The sequence below is a fragment of the Phasianus colchicus genome, chromosome 23 (genome assembly GCF_987193195.1).
Source record: "Phasianus colchicus chromosome 23, bPhaCol1.hap1.1, whole genome shotgun sequence".
In the NCBI taxonomy this organism is placed as follows: domain Eukaryota; kingdom Metazoa; phylum Chordata; class Aves; order Galliformes; family Phasianidae; genus Phasianus; species Phasianus colchicus.
The window spans coordinates 2283007-2295994 of record NC_143458.1 but is presented as its reverse complement, the minus strand read 5'-3'; the positions used below and the strand labels follow the sequence as shown (position 1 = coordinate 2295994).

Sequence of the window (12988 nt, the reverse complement as noted above, 5' to 3'; positions counted from 1 at the left end):
ATGCACTGCCTAAAACTCTGTTGCTGCTTCTCAAGGAGTTTTATTTTGTTGGACAGGGCTCCTATGAAGTCTGTCAGAGGGAGCAAAAGGTTGGGTGAGATGTTGTGGGTGCCCCATCCCTGCAGGCACTCAAGGCCAGGTGGGATGGGGCCCTGGGCAGCCTGAGATGGTGGGAGGCAGCCCTGCCCATGGCCGGGGGTGGCTCTGGGTGGGCTTTGAGCTCCCCTCCAACTTGAGCCATCCTATGATTTTATGATCACTACTCAACCACAATAGGCACAGGAGCATGGGAGAATGAACTCATCATGGAGCAAGGCAATGGGAAGCTGAATTCTCTGTTAACCACGCAGAAATCTGAAAGATGCAAAAATACTGCAACAGTTTGAAACACTATTGAGTTATTTTAATTTTCCTTTACTAAGTTCACTCTTCACTCCTTTCAAGTGTCTAAAGAGGAGTTATAAGAAAAAAGGGGACAGAATTTCTAACGGGGTCTGTTGTGATAGGAGAAGGGGAAATGGCTTCAGACTGCAAGAGGGGAGATTGAGGCTGGAGATGAGGAAGAAGGTTTGGCACTGAGGGCGGTGAGGCACTGGCACAGGTTGCCCAGAGAGGCGGTGGTGCCCCGTCCCTGCAGACAGCCAAGGTCAGGCTGGAGGGGCTGTGAGCACTGCTGGAGCTGTGGGTGTCCCTGTGCACTGCAGGGAGGCACCAGGGGGCCTTTGAGGCTCCCTTCCATCTCAAACCATTCCATGATTTACATTGTATTTTTACCAGCATGAAAATCCACCTGTTAGAATGATAACAGCACAAGCCCACTAATGAGGTATTTGGAAAAAGCTTCCCAAAGGGATCAGTTTTAGTGGACGTCACTGAAGAATTGAAATCTGGGGAAGTTAAGGACATTTGGCACCCTGTGCAATCATTCTAATTACTGCGGCCATTCCACTGAGGCAGCATTTTTAGAAGCCCCATTCCAGCAGGTGATGTGCCCACACATGACAGATAGCAGCAGGCTGTGCCTCCCAGTGCCACAGCCCGGGAGATGGGATGTGCTGGGTGGATGGGTAATGGCCAGGTGGCAGAGAATTATTTTTCTGGACAAAAAAAAAAAAAGTATATATGTATATATATACACACACACACATACATACATACATATATATATACAAAAATCACTTTCTCCACAATTTTCTGCAGCTCCCTTTTCCAACTAGTTCTACTTACAAGCACCCAAATGCCTTACTTAATAAAACAGAGAGGTTTCTAAGTGCCAAACTATTACGGCTCGAGTTAAATATAACTCAGAGCGTTAAAAATAACTTCAGAGCGCAGACACAGGGAGCCGACAGAAGGTGGGTTTGCAGAGCAGCTCCGACGCTCACGTTCTCTCTGGGATTTGGGACCCAGCGTTGCTCTGTGCCGTGCGGTACCCGGGGTGCGGGGAAGGAAGTTGAGCAGGTATCTGACAGTTTGATGTGAACGATTTCTCCATAAAATATTAATGACGTATATATAATCTAATTGCTTCCTTAGGGCAATAACCTCTGACAAAATGGCCCTGATTAGAAGATAATTGAGTGTGTTGAATTGCGTCCTAAGAGAGCTTAATGTTGACAAGGTCCATTATCTTGTGATAATGACCCCCTTTTGTCAGGTGTTAGTGCCATTTAGGAGACGCTCCGGTCGGAATAAATCCTTCCCTTTACCTCTTTTGTCTAATTACGCGGATTATTTTACAAATCAAAGCAAACTTTTGCCTCCTGGGCAGGCCCTGGGCTGGAGGGGAGCGACAGAGCGGGTGGGCAATGCTCCTGAGAGCTCCGCTTTTACTGTCGCTGATGGAGATGCGCATCCCAAAGGTCGGGACACAAAGCAGGGAGAGTCCTTAGCTGTGTTCTTCCCCTCGGCAGCTTCTTTCAGGAGGGTTCGGAACTTGCTGCCTGGAAATAAGCTCTCCTTGCAGCGGGGTTTAGCCAGACACACACGCTGATGGCAGGGAGGCATGAGGCGAGGATGCTCACTTCTCGCCTCGTGTGAGAGATGAAGACGTCTGCGGTCATTTGCAGGGAAAGGATGCCGCTCAATTTCAGGAGCGTGCCTTCCCTCCCTGCTCAGGCACGTATTGTAACTATTGTTGTACAACGGGGTGCTTCTGCCTTTGTTGTTCTGAGTGTGAGAGGGTATCTAAATGCAAATTTCCCCCCTGTCACTTCCTAACTCGGTAATTCTGGATGCAAGGGCTGTTTATCAGCGCTTGGCTCTGAACGTAGCTGGGGAGGGTCCTGTGCAGAGAAAGATGCCCAGAAATCTGCCCTCAAAGCCCAGAGCTCCTTTCAGTCTGGGTGAAGTCTCCCCATCCCAGCTCATTGCACACAGCACGCCAGCTGAGCCGGCATTTCTCTTCCAACTTGAGAGAATTTTGGATTGTGCCTTCTCTGCAAAGGTTTGGGGGGATGGGGAGAATGGATAGGAAACCCAAGAGCTGACCCTGGGTGCTGTGCATGAACACAAAGCAGAGGAGCTGCTGTTTTCCCCTGAAAACAAATGCCTCCCTTGCTCTCTCTCAGACATGCACGTATATGGACCTTCAAGAAAGCATTAATGTAAAACACCATTGATTTCAATTTATATTAATACACTGTGCAGTGAACTGAGATGGCTGATTCACAGTCCTCATCAGATTTCACTGTGCTGGGTAAATCAGATCCCTTGGTTCACTGTAGTTTAATTATAAGCAAATTGTAAGTGAATTAAGATAAATCGAATTAGAACCACTCTAATACTGAATAAAAACACCCACAAAGGAGTTTGCTAGGGTTTAGCTAATCCGCTTGGAGAGCTAATGGGGATTCATTGGCCTGGGTGTCCCTGCATGGAGAAGTGCTGATGCCAGGGGTGGGTCCTCTCAGTACCTAATGGGGCTGAGAAGGAAGGGGACAGACTTTTTAGCTGGGTCTGTGTGATAGGAGAAGGGGAAATGGCTTCAGACTGCAAGAGGGGAGATTGAGGCTGGAGATGAGGAAGAAGGTTTGGCACTGAGGGCGGTGAGGCACTGGCACAGGTTGCCCAGAGAGGCGGTGGTGCCCCGTCCCTGCAGACAGCCAAGGTCAGGCTGGAGGGGCTGTGAGCACTGCTGGAGCTGTGGGTGTCCCTGTGCACTGCAGGGAGGCACCAGGGGGCCTTTGAGGTCCCTCCCACCTCAAACCATTCTGTGATTCCATGGCCGTGGCCTCAATGGAGAACAGAATTCATCACTGACCAAAGAAACCACAGGCGGCCAGATAAACTATTATTGGGCTGATAAACCACTGTTGGCCAAATAAATCACTGTTGGATGGATAAGCCATCAGTCAGATATCCCCACTTGTCCCCATCCTCACCAGGGAAGGGCTGTTCTGTTTTAACAGTGGCAGCCACTGGGGAGATGGAGAACAGACCCTGACTATCACAAATTAGGTTGAAAGTCAGGAGAAGAGGAGCTGGAACCGACTGATGAGGCACAAATTGGAAGCTGGGGTGGGTCTTTCTTCTTCTTTTTTTTTTCCTTTTTTTTTTCTCCTCCCAGGGAAGTGTCATTTGTACAAATTGCCAGTTCGTGCCAGCTTGGGAGAGACCTCACAAGGGAAACCTGGAGCCTTCCCTGCTTTTCATGTGAGCGGATGCCCCTTTTATTTCTGAGCAAGGAGTAAGTGGAGAAGAAAGGAGCCCCTGTCAGCCTCACGGAGACAAATTGCTTCCTGCAGCAGAGGTGGCTCAGCGCTAACAACCACCCACTGCCAGAGGTGAGATGAGGTGCCCCCACCAGCCCCTCCTCCTGCATGCCTACCCCCCCCTAACCGCGGGCTTTTCAATGCAGCCCGGTTCAGTAACCAACCGTCCCTTTCATTTTTATCTGGCCAGAATGATTTACTGGGCCGACGTGTGAAAGTGCATGGGACTCTGCTGCTCGGGTGGCAGAAAATACCTTCCTGCCTAAATGAAATGACCCTCCCAACGTGCAGGGTTAAAGATAGATGTGGTGCTCTTGTTCCCTGCCTCTTCTACATCAGATGGGCTCTTATCTCCCCACGTGCTCTCCTCTTCGGGAGGAGGTGGGCAAAACAGCTGCCAGAGGACTGCGAGCCCTAAAGTTATTAAAACAGTACAGGCAACAAAGCAGTGTGGATTCCCTGCAGCTCTGACATTTCCAGAGGGTGAAAGGTAAAAATGCAGGGAGGCTATGTAGAAAACATCGGGCAGTGCTTTTTTGGTTTCTGCCTGAGCTCTGAAAGCAGCTAATTAAATGGGAGGGAGAGATCCACAAAGCGAGTTCCAAGCCAGCCAATAAAAGGAGTGCCCAATGGGGAATGGCTGTCGGGGCTATGTGTGGATGAAGGCTTCTCCCACTGGGGAATGGCTTGGGGAATGGTTGGGAGTGTGTCTTGCCCACAACCAAATGGCTCCATTCACAGCTCCTTGTCATCCACCCTAACTCAGACCCCAAGTCTGGGAGTCAAATGGCACCGAAAGGTTCAACAAATCATAGAAAAGCACCAGGAAATGGCACACTCCTGGATGACCATCCCATATTATTCATTCATCCACAGAGCTCTACAGTTCCTGCCCCATCTCATCAATGCTTTGGGCTCCCTGCCCTCATCTTGCAGCATCCCATAGGGATGCAGTGGATGCAGCAGCCCATAGGGATGCAGCAGCTGCAGCTGCCACAGTGCTGTGTCCTCAGCCACCAAGGGACACGGTGGCATTGGGCACTGCAATGCTTTGGATCTGCACTCCCAGCAGACAGAACTGATCCCCTGATCTGATTGATCTCGTGTCGGCCATGCGTCTGCCCACGCCCCATCGCTAATGGCCTCATTAGTTAGGGAAAAGGGGTTGCTGAAGTCAATTTATAATATGTAATAGTGAAAAACAGCCGAATCAATATCTCTGCAGAGTTAGGGGGAGATCAGGGGAGGGACAGGGCCCAGGGGTGAGTTCTGATAACTGATGAGCTTAAAAACTCCGCTCACAGCATCTGTACTCATGTTAAATACATAATCGAGAGCGCTCCATCCTGATTAGCCAGCACGACAGTCAGCACTTACTGCTGCCTCTCCTCTCCCTGGGCTGTGAGCGAGTGGAGCTCCTCGTCCTTCCATGGGACTGGGCTGGCATGTCACTGTCACCGCATGCCACTGCCACTGCGTGCCACCACTCCTCCACACCCCGCAGCTCCGTCGGTGCGGATGAGACGGCAGCTCAGCGGCTCTACCTGCGCCCATGCTGGGGAGAAAAAAACCTGATTTAAGTGGCTCACAAATGTGCGGGTTAAAGGCGCGCTGCTGCAAAGGCAACACGTTGAGAGCTGGAGCCAGATGGATGTGGATGAGCAGCGCAGTGAAAATTATCAACCGCAGGAACAGCGGGGGATTCCCTGCTCCGGGGAGACGTGAAATCAGGGACAGATTTGCTCTCTTGCAGCATGCCCTGGGTCGCACAGGAGTTAATCCAGAGCAGTTGCGATTACGGATTGTGCACTGAGGGATCCTAAACACTCCCTCTGATCCATGATCCAAAACCACAGCCCCCAGCCACACAGCCCTCTGTGAAGCCTCTTGCCAAAGACCTCCATTTAGCAGTAATTCCCTTTATAGCTTATTTTTGCCATGCGGCTGCACACCCCATTGTTTACCCGTGCACACAAGTCCCTGGCTCTTCTCCGTTCCATTCTCTCTCAGCTGGCTGCCATCGAGCTGATTTCCCCCTCCTCCTGTGCTCTGCCACAGAGCCTAAATCGACACATCTGTTTTTAAAGAGAGGAGCAGTCCCATCATCCTCACTTTCAACGCTGCACATCCAACTCCTGCAGGCTCCATGGGGCTGCCCTCGCTGTGTTTGTGTAGGGCCTACTGAAAAGGGGAGTGGGAAAACAACAGTGGAACATTACGTTTGGTTTTTTTTTTTTTTCTTTCTTCTTCTTTTTTTTGAGCATCAGGTTTCCATCATTGCAGCAGCAGTAAGATGTTTCCAGCTTCTTTCTGTCTTCTGATTGCGCTGAGAGCATCCTGCAGAGCAAAGCGTTCGCTCACAGCCACAACCAGCACTGAAGGGCTCAGAGCCAGCAGTGAGCCCCGTGCTGCTCGAGTGCAGAGCAGACTTGGCTAAGGAGGGAATGGACTGATATGCCCCCAAATGTCAGCCCTGGCTCCTCACCAGCAAACCATCCTTCAGCTTGCGTGTATTTTGCACTTAGGGCAAACCAACATTCAGATGGGAAGTGGGTCAGCATGAATGCTTTGCAAAAGGGAAATGAAGACCTGGAGGGGTTTCATCCATCCCACTTCCAGCGGAGCTCCTGGCCAGGTCCGTCCTGCTTGAGGACATCTTTCCCTGCCCATTAGCTACGCTAATGAATCTGCATCCCCAGCACCCTGCTGGTTCATGCCCCTTGTTGCCATCTCCCCTTTCTCTTCCGTTCTTTTTCCCCATTAGAAATTTTGCATTTCTAGCCTGCTTGTCATATTTCCTACCGGATTGGGTGTTTAATTAAAATCATAATTAAAATTGATCTCCTCATTAGCATGCACCTGCTCTACTGCTCGCGTCCTGGCATTTAATTATACGCTGAAGATGTCAAGTCTGACAGGCGAGAACGAGACCCGGCCAGCAACCCCTGACAGGACTTCTTGGTGACAACATCTGGGCAGCGGGGACCCATCTGCTGGCACAGCCGGGCAGCAGGACATGGCACTGGGATGCTGGCACGGCTGCCATTGGTTTTGCTGGGGTTACCTTTTTTATTTCAATAGCAGAATAGTCAACAGCACTTCCTACTGGAAGCTTCCTAAGCCAAGAACAGAGTGGAGGGGATGGGGATTAAGTGGACACTGAGCCCCCCCATGCCCATGCTGGTCAGGATACGGTGCCTACAGAGTTGTGCCATCCCTTCTGCCATCAACACACAACCCTCAAGGTTTCCACCATGGACATGCACAGCTTTCCTTGCAGGCAGACACCTCCTCCTGTTCACCAAACTCTATCAAAAGCCAAAGAGGAGATCCCTGCCACCCCTCCAAAAAGGTCCAGTAGCATGTGGTGCTTCCACTGTCCTGGTGGAAATAGGGCTGCCCTTTGGGTAGTTATCAAAGAGATTATCAGAATGGTTTCTGTGCACAGCAGAAGCTTAAATCGCATCTGCTCTTTTTCCTGTACATGCCAGGCAATAAAGCTGCCAAAAGGCATTTTTGGGGCCATTATAAACGAGGAGTTTTATTCCCCTGCACTTTCAGAGTCTCTAACTGATGGATGAAGTTTCAGTGGGATTCATGAAATGATGACAGTTGACGCCAAGCAGACCCACCAGCTCCAGCATCCTTGGGAAGGCTCAGTGGGAGCTGCAGGTATTTGGAGCTCCTTCTCCCTTTCCTTTTCCCCTTCCCAAGCACCAAGACCCACAGCCTGCAGCTGTTGAGACTCCAGCCCCAGTGCTCTGCAGTATGTAATTGACAGCACTCATCAAAATAGCTTCTAATAAAGAGCGAGGGTGGGAAGACCTTTAAATCTCCCCTCAGTCACTCTCACTGTAAGTGATGCTCATCGTTTATCCCCAGCCAGGACCGGCTGATAATGCTCAGCAACGTGCTCGCATGTATCAGGGAGAGATGATGTGGAAACAATACCTTAAGGTGCAGTTGCCCTTCCATTTTTATGGCTCCTTATGAGGCTGGGGCCATCAAATGCCAGACACAGAGACCTTCGTGCAGCAAGAAGCAGAGCCGGCTGGAGCTGAGGCTGCAGCTTTATGGCATCCCGACACCAAAGCGGTTGAGGATATTTTCTTTGAGTGGGGAGCACTGGGGATGTGGTAGGCACATGGGGGCCTTTGCTGGAACAAGTTGTTTGTGTGAAGTGTCACATGTGGCCAGAGCCTGGAAAACAGATGTTCCCATTTTTCTTTAAGGACGCTGTTAGCGGTAGAGGGCTTTAACAGTAACAAACACTTCAATTAAAAAATATATATTAAAAGCAACAATCCAACCAGTAATAACCATTTGACTACTCCTTAGAAAGACAGCGAGTCCCATTAATCATAAATAAGGCAGTTGAACATTATGAAGAAAAATACACAACCATTAATAGCCAGACACCAATACAGCATCCCATTGGGGAACATTATTTACGAGGCTATATTGTTATCAATCCTGCTGGGAAAAATTCTGTTGCACGAAATGAGATACAGGAAGACTGCAGTTTATGTGGGATGGAGTAGGGGTTCGTCAGTCAGAGCCAGCAGCGAACGTCGATGGTGATGTACGTTGGCTGAGGATGAGGCTCTAATATTGACTCTGCGAGGCAACGGAGTAGGGTTGTTCTGCCAGATCCTGGGGTGCTTCATTTGTGCAAATTCTCAATGATTTTAATGAGATTTTGCATGAGTAATAATTCATCAGCCTTGAGTAGAGGCCAGGGAGGAATTAAGTGTGGGCATTTGCAAGGTTGCTGAGCTGGAGAGAGGGTGATATTGTGAAAGGCCACGTGCTCAAGAGCACAGAAGAGCAGAACCAGCCTGGAGCAGTGGAATGGGGAGGACTGGAGGCAAGAGTGAAAAATGGAGCCTAAATAAACATTCGTCATTTGATTTCTAATTACACAATTACGTAAATGTATGATATTAGTAGTCAAGAGCCTGGAGTTTTCCATAAAGAGTCCCTAAAGTAAATAAACGTTTTTGAGCAATTACATCCATGGGATGAGATTTTTAAAAACAAAATGTTAAGACGAGTGCAGAAGGCAAGAAGGAAACCTGAGGGAGGCCACCAGGGAGATGAGACGGGTGCCAGGGCATGGTCCTGATGGCAGGGAACTCAGTATCTGCAGAGTAATTAGTGCAGATCGGTGGTATGAAAGGACACTGCCATCTAATTACAAGAGAGGTTAGCTTGAAGATGCCACGCAAGGGCGTCAGTTGCAATGGAAGCACGGAATATAAGGAAATAAATGTATGTGTAAAAACAAGCAAAAACAACAGCCCAGAACAAAACCCAGGCCTCGCATTAACATTTGATAATTAAATATTTATCAGAGCTGAGGAAGTAAAATCCATTTACTGTTTTGGGCGAGTGGCAATCTTTCTTTTAAAAACCCTTTTGCCATTAGTTCCTTCCTTCCTCAGAGATGGGGCCACTGAAATAGTCTTCAAGTCTGTCTCGAACAAATTGCAGAACATTTTCCTGTCTGATTGGTATGTGCGTGCACAAGTGTTTCAAAGAACTTTCTTTCTTTAGCTCAGATCTTCACGCTGAGTGTCCTTAATGACTGGTTGCTATGGGTTCTGCAGGCTGGAGGAATCACTTCGTTAATGCTTACCATTAACCCGGGGATTATCATAAGGATGATTCCTGGCTTGTATCAGAAATAGTGTTGCCAGCAGGAGCAGGGAAGTGATCATCCCTCTGCACTCAGCCCTAGTGATGCTGCACCTCAGTGCTGTGTTCAGCGTTGAGCCCCTCACTACAATACAGACACGGAGGCAGAGAAGGGAACGGAGCTGTGAGGGGTCTGGAGCACAATGGGCTGTGATGGGGAGCGGCTGAGGGAGCTGGGATTGTTCGGTGTGGAGAAGAGGAGCTCAGGGGAAACCTCACTGCTCTCTGCAACTCCCTGGCAGGAGGCTGTGAAGGGCTGGGGGTCAGCCTCTTCTCCCATGTAACCAGCAATAGGGCAAAAGGGAACGACCTCATGTTGCACCAGGGGAGATTCAGGTTGGACGTGAGTCAAAATGTCTTCTCCAAAAGAATGGCTGGGCATTGGAACAGACTGCCTGGGGAGGTGGTGGAGTCACTGACCCTGGAGGTGTCCAAGAAACGTTTAGATGTGGTACTGAGGGACGTGGTTTAATGGGGAAATATTGGTGAAAGTTGGACAGTTGGACCGGATGATCTTGGGAGGTCTTTTCCAACGTTAATGATTCTATGATGGCTTTCCTATATTTTCTTTATCCTTGGTAAGGGATACAAATTGCTGCACCTAAGCAAGACAAATTCACCTAAACTCCTTCTGTTCAGTTTTGGGGTGAGCTCTGCTTTGACCACTGCCATTTGACTTCTGAGATCTATAGTCAGGACACAGCTCTGCTGACATCCATCACATCGGGCACTGCGCAGGAGCAGAGGCACTGCTGGGTGGGATGAGGGCTGCCCAGGGGTCTGCACCTCTGCAGTGCTGTGGGACAAGGATGTGGGATGGCAATGCAAGGCAACGCCTGGCAAATGACACAGCAGTGCTGGGAGAGCCACTGCTTCCTCACCATTCTCTAAAAGCCAGGACATGGAGCGTTGTTATGAAATTTCACATCTGAGATAATTGCATTAAGGTAATTGCCACTACAGCATTATTTTCCGTTCCTGGGAGAGAATGAGAGGAGGGCTGAGAGTATTGTGTCTGCGTTAGCAGATTAATAATTACAGCCCTTTGGAACATTGCTAGTTTGTATAGATTCACAGCTGCTGGCTCATTACGAGGCAAAGTTGAAGATACCCTATAGGAGCAATATACGGCTTTCTGCACAGTTTGTCTCTGCTGCTGCTTGGTTGTTTTCTCTATACTTCCATCAGCTTCCCAGCTTGTTAGAAACAGGAGACATTTACTACCTGAAGAAACCAAAAGTTGGAACAGAGCAGAATGGCAAAACGCCGTCAAGATTTACCTGGCCAACCTGCATGGAAGGAAATATTCAGTCTGACACTGTATCAGAGCAGTCCCATCCTTCAGAGGAGCTGCTTCTCATGCACAAGGTAACTAAACCTCCAGTACCTCCTGTGAAGGATGAGATGTATGAACACATTCCTGTGCTGCTGAAATGCAACCACACCATAGCCACTGTTGATTTGATGGAGGAGAGGAAGCAGAAGACTCCCATAGCCCATAGCAGGAGATGAATAATTTAGGATGTAACCAGAGTGGGTAAACTCATAATTGCAACAGAGATAACACGAGGACTCTGATCATCACACAGCACAAGGGAACGTCGGTTTTATATCCCATCTAATAGAGCGTATCCCCAGCCACAAATAGGAGCAGCCTAGTGTGAATTCAAGGCAAACCTGGAAAAGGACAATGACTGTGTGCAGAAGCTGCTGCTCTCTTTAGCTCAGCCGCCTGATTAGAGTGAATTGAAAAATAAAAGCATAAATTGTGAAAAGAAAATTAGATTGATAAATTGATTTCAATTTTCACAATCTGGGATGTAACACAGCAAAGAATTCATCTGAAAGCCAAGAACTCTGTCTTCCCTAATGGCGTCTCTTTCACATATTGATTAATGTCTATATAAAGCATACCATCTAATTTAGGGCACAGTAAAACAATATTCTATTTCTTCTGCACAGCATCTTAAGGGATTTAACTTAGAATGTTAGCGTACAGCAAGAATCTGTCATTGCTCTGTATGGCAGAGCACGGAGAAGTGATGTAGGGAGATCAGCAAAAGTGGGGAGTACAGACCTGAATATGGGTCTGCACACACAGCCATCACTGCTTTTCCCTTTGGGGAAGAACACGGGGCTGGTTGGAGCATCTCCAAGGCTGGTGAGCCCCACCAGCATTGCGAGGGATGTGGGATCAGCTCTGAGCTCACTAAGCCCATGTCAGAGCCACAGTGTGCCCACACAGCCCTGCAGCTTGACCTCCGTGCATCAGAAATTACATTCCAGTCTCTGCACAACACCCAGCGGAGTATCAGCACCGAACACCTACAACCACTCAGCGGAGGAAATAGGATGACAGCTACATCTGTAATACCCAGCAGAGGAGAGGAGGCCACTTTCTCTCTCTCTCTTTTCTTTCTTTTTCTTTTTACATATGCAATTATAGTGCTGAGCATTATTTGGATTTGCCTCTACAGCTGCTGCTGTCCTGCAGCGTGCTCCAGCCAAATTACTTTTCAGAAATGACATTTCTACTCACAGCAGCACAGCCTGGCTTCCCTCAGAACGGGAGGGAAGGGGACGTAATGACTTCAGCATTCCTTTTTCCAGCTAGGCAACCAACTTACAGGCAAAGGGCTGCGTGCACTGCCTTGCAGTTCTATAGCAGAGCAAGCTGAGGCAGATCCATCGCAGCTGGAGGGCTGGGTCGGGAGTCACTGCTTAAATAGTAGTAGTTAATCTGGCTGTTTAATCTATTAATTCCCATTTATACTTCACTATCTCATTACCTATCCATCAAGGCTAATTATACCATGCTCATTATCCTGGCATCTGATGCCCTCCAACCATTTTTATACTGTCACAAGAATGCTTACAAACTTTTTATTGGTGTGGCACGTGTTCCTCACCGAGCAGCACACGCAGCAGCAGCATTTCATGGGGCTGCAGAATCATGGAATGGTTTGGGTTGGAAGGGAGCCTCAAAGGCCGCCTGGTGCCTCCCTGCAGTGCACAGGGACACCCACAGCTCCAGCAGTGCTCACAGCCCCTCCAGCCTGACCTTGGCTGTCTGCAGGGACGGGGCACCACCGCCTCTCTGGGCAACCTGTGCCAGTGCCTCACCGTCTTTCTTTCCCACAGCCAAACCCTTGCCTGGCTTTTACTTAAGCAAAGAGCTCCCTGAAGGATCGCTGGGGTGCAACGTGTTGTCGAAGATGATTTTATACATTATTGTCTTTAGAAGAGCTGTGAGGTATCAAGACGTGTGTAGTGAGGTCTTTGCCAAGCTTACCATTAAATTACCCTTTCCTGCAGCCGCGCTAATTGCAAACCTTTGGCAGGAAGAAGGCTGCTATCGTTTTTTCAGTCATGTATACAAGAGAAGCTCCAAACAAATTCTGAATCCTGTCCTGTGTTCCCAGTACTTTATTTTACTTTTCCACTGCTGTTCCCTCAAGATTTATGCTTCACAGTAGGGAGGAACCTGCAGCATTCATTTATACCTGTTTTTCATCTGTTTAAGTGGTGAGGGTCTGTCAATGCACGGAAGCTTCACTGATTTATTGTAAGATTGGCAA

General features: G+C 48.8%; 1 long non-coding RNA gene across 1 annotated transcript; it reads left to right on the top strand.

Annotated features, from left to right (window-relative positions):
- The first annotated feature begins 1336 nt into the window (after positions 1-1336).
- LOC149915180 (uncharacterized) lies at positions 1337-4026 on the top strand. The gene is made up of 3 exons (XR_016459589.1): positions 1337-1461; positions 3569-3785; positions 3904-4026. It is a non-coding gene; the product is annotated as an uncharacterized LOC149915180 (long non-coding RNA).
- The last annotated feature ends 8962 nt before the right edge of the window (positions 4027-12988 follow it).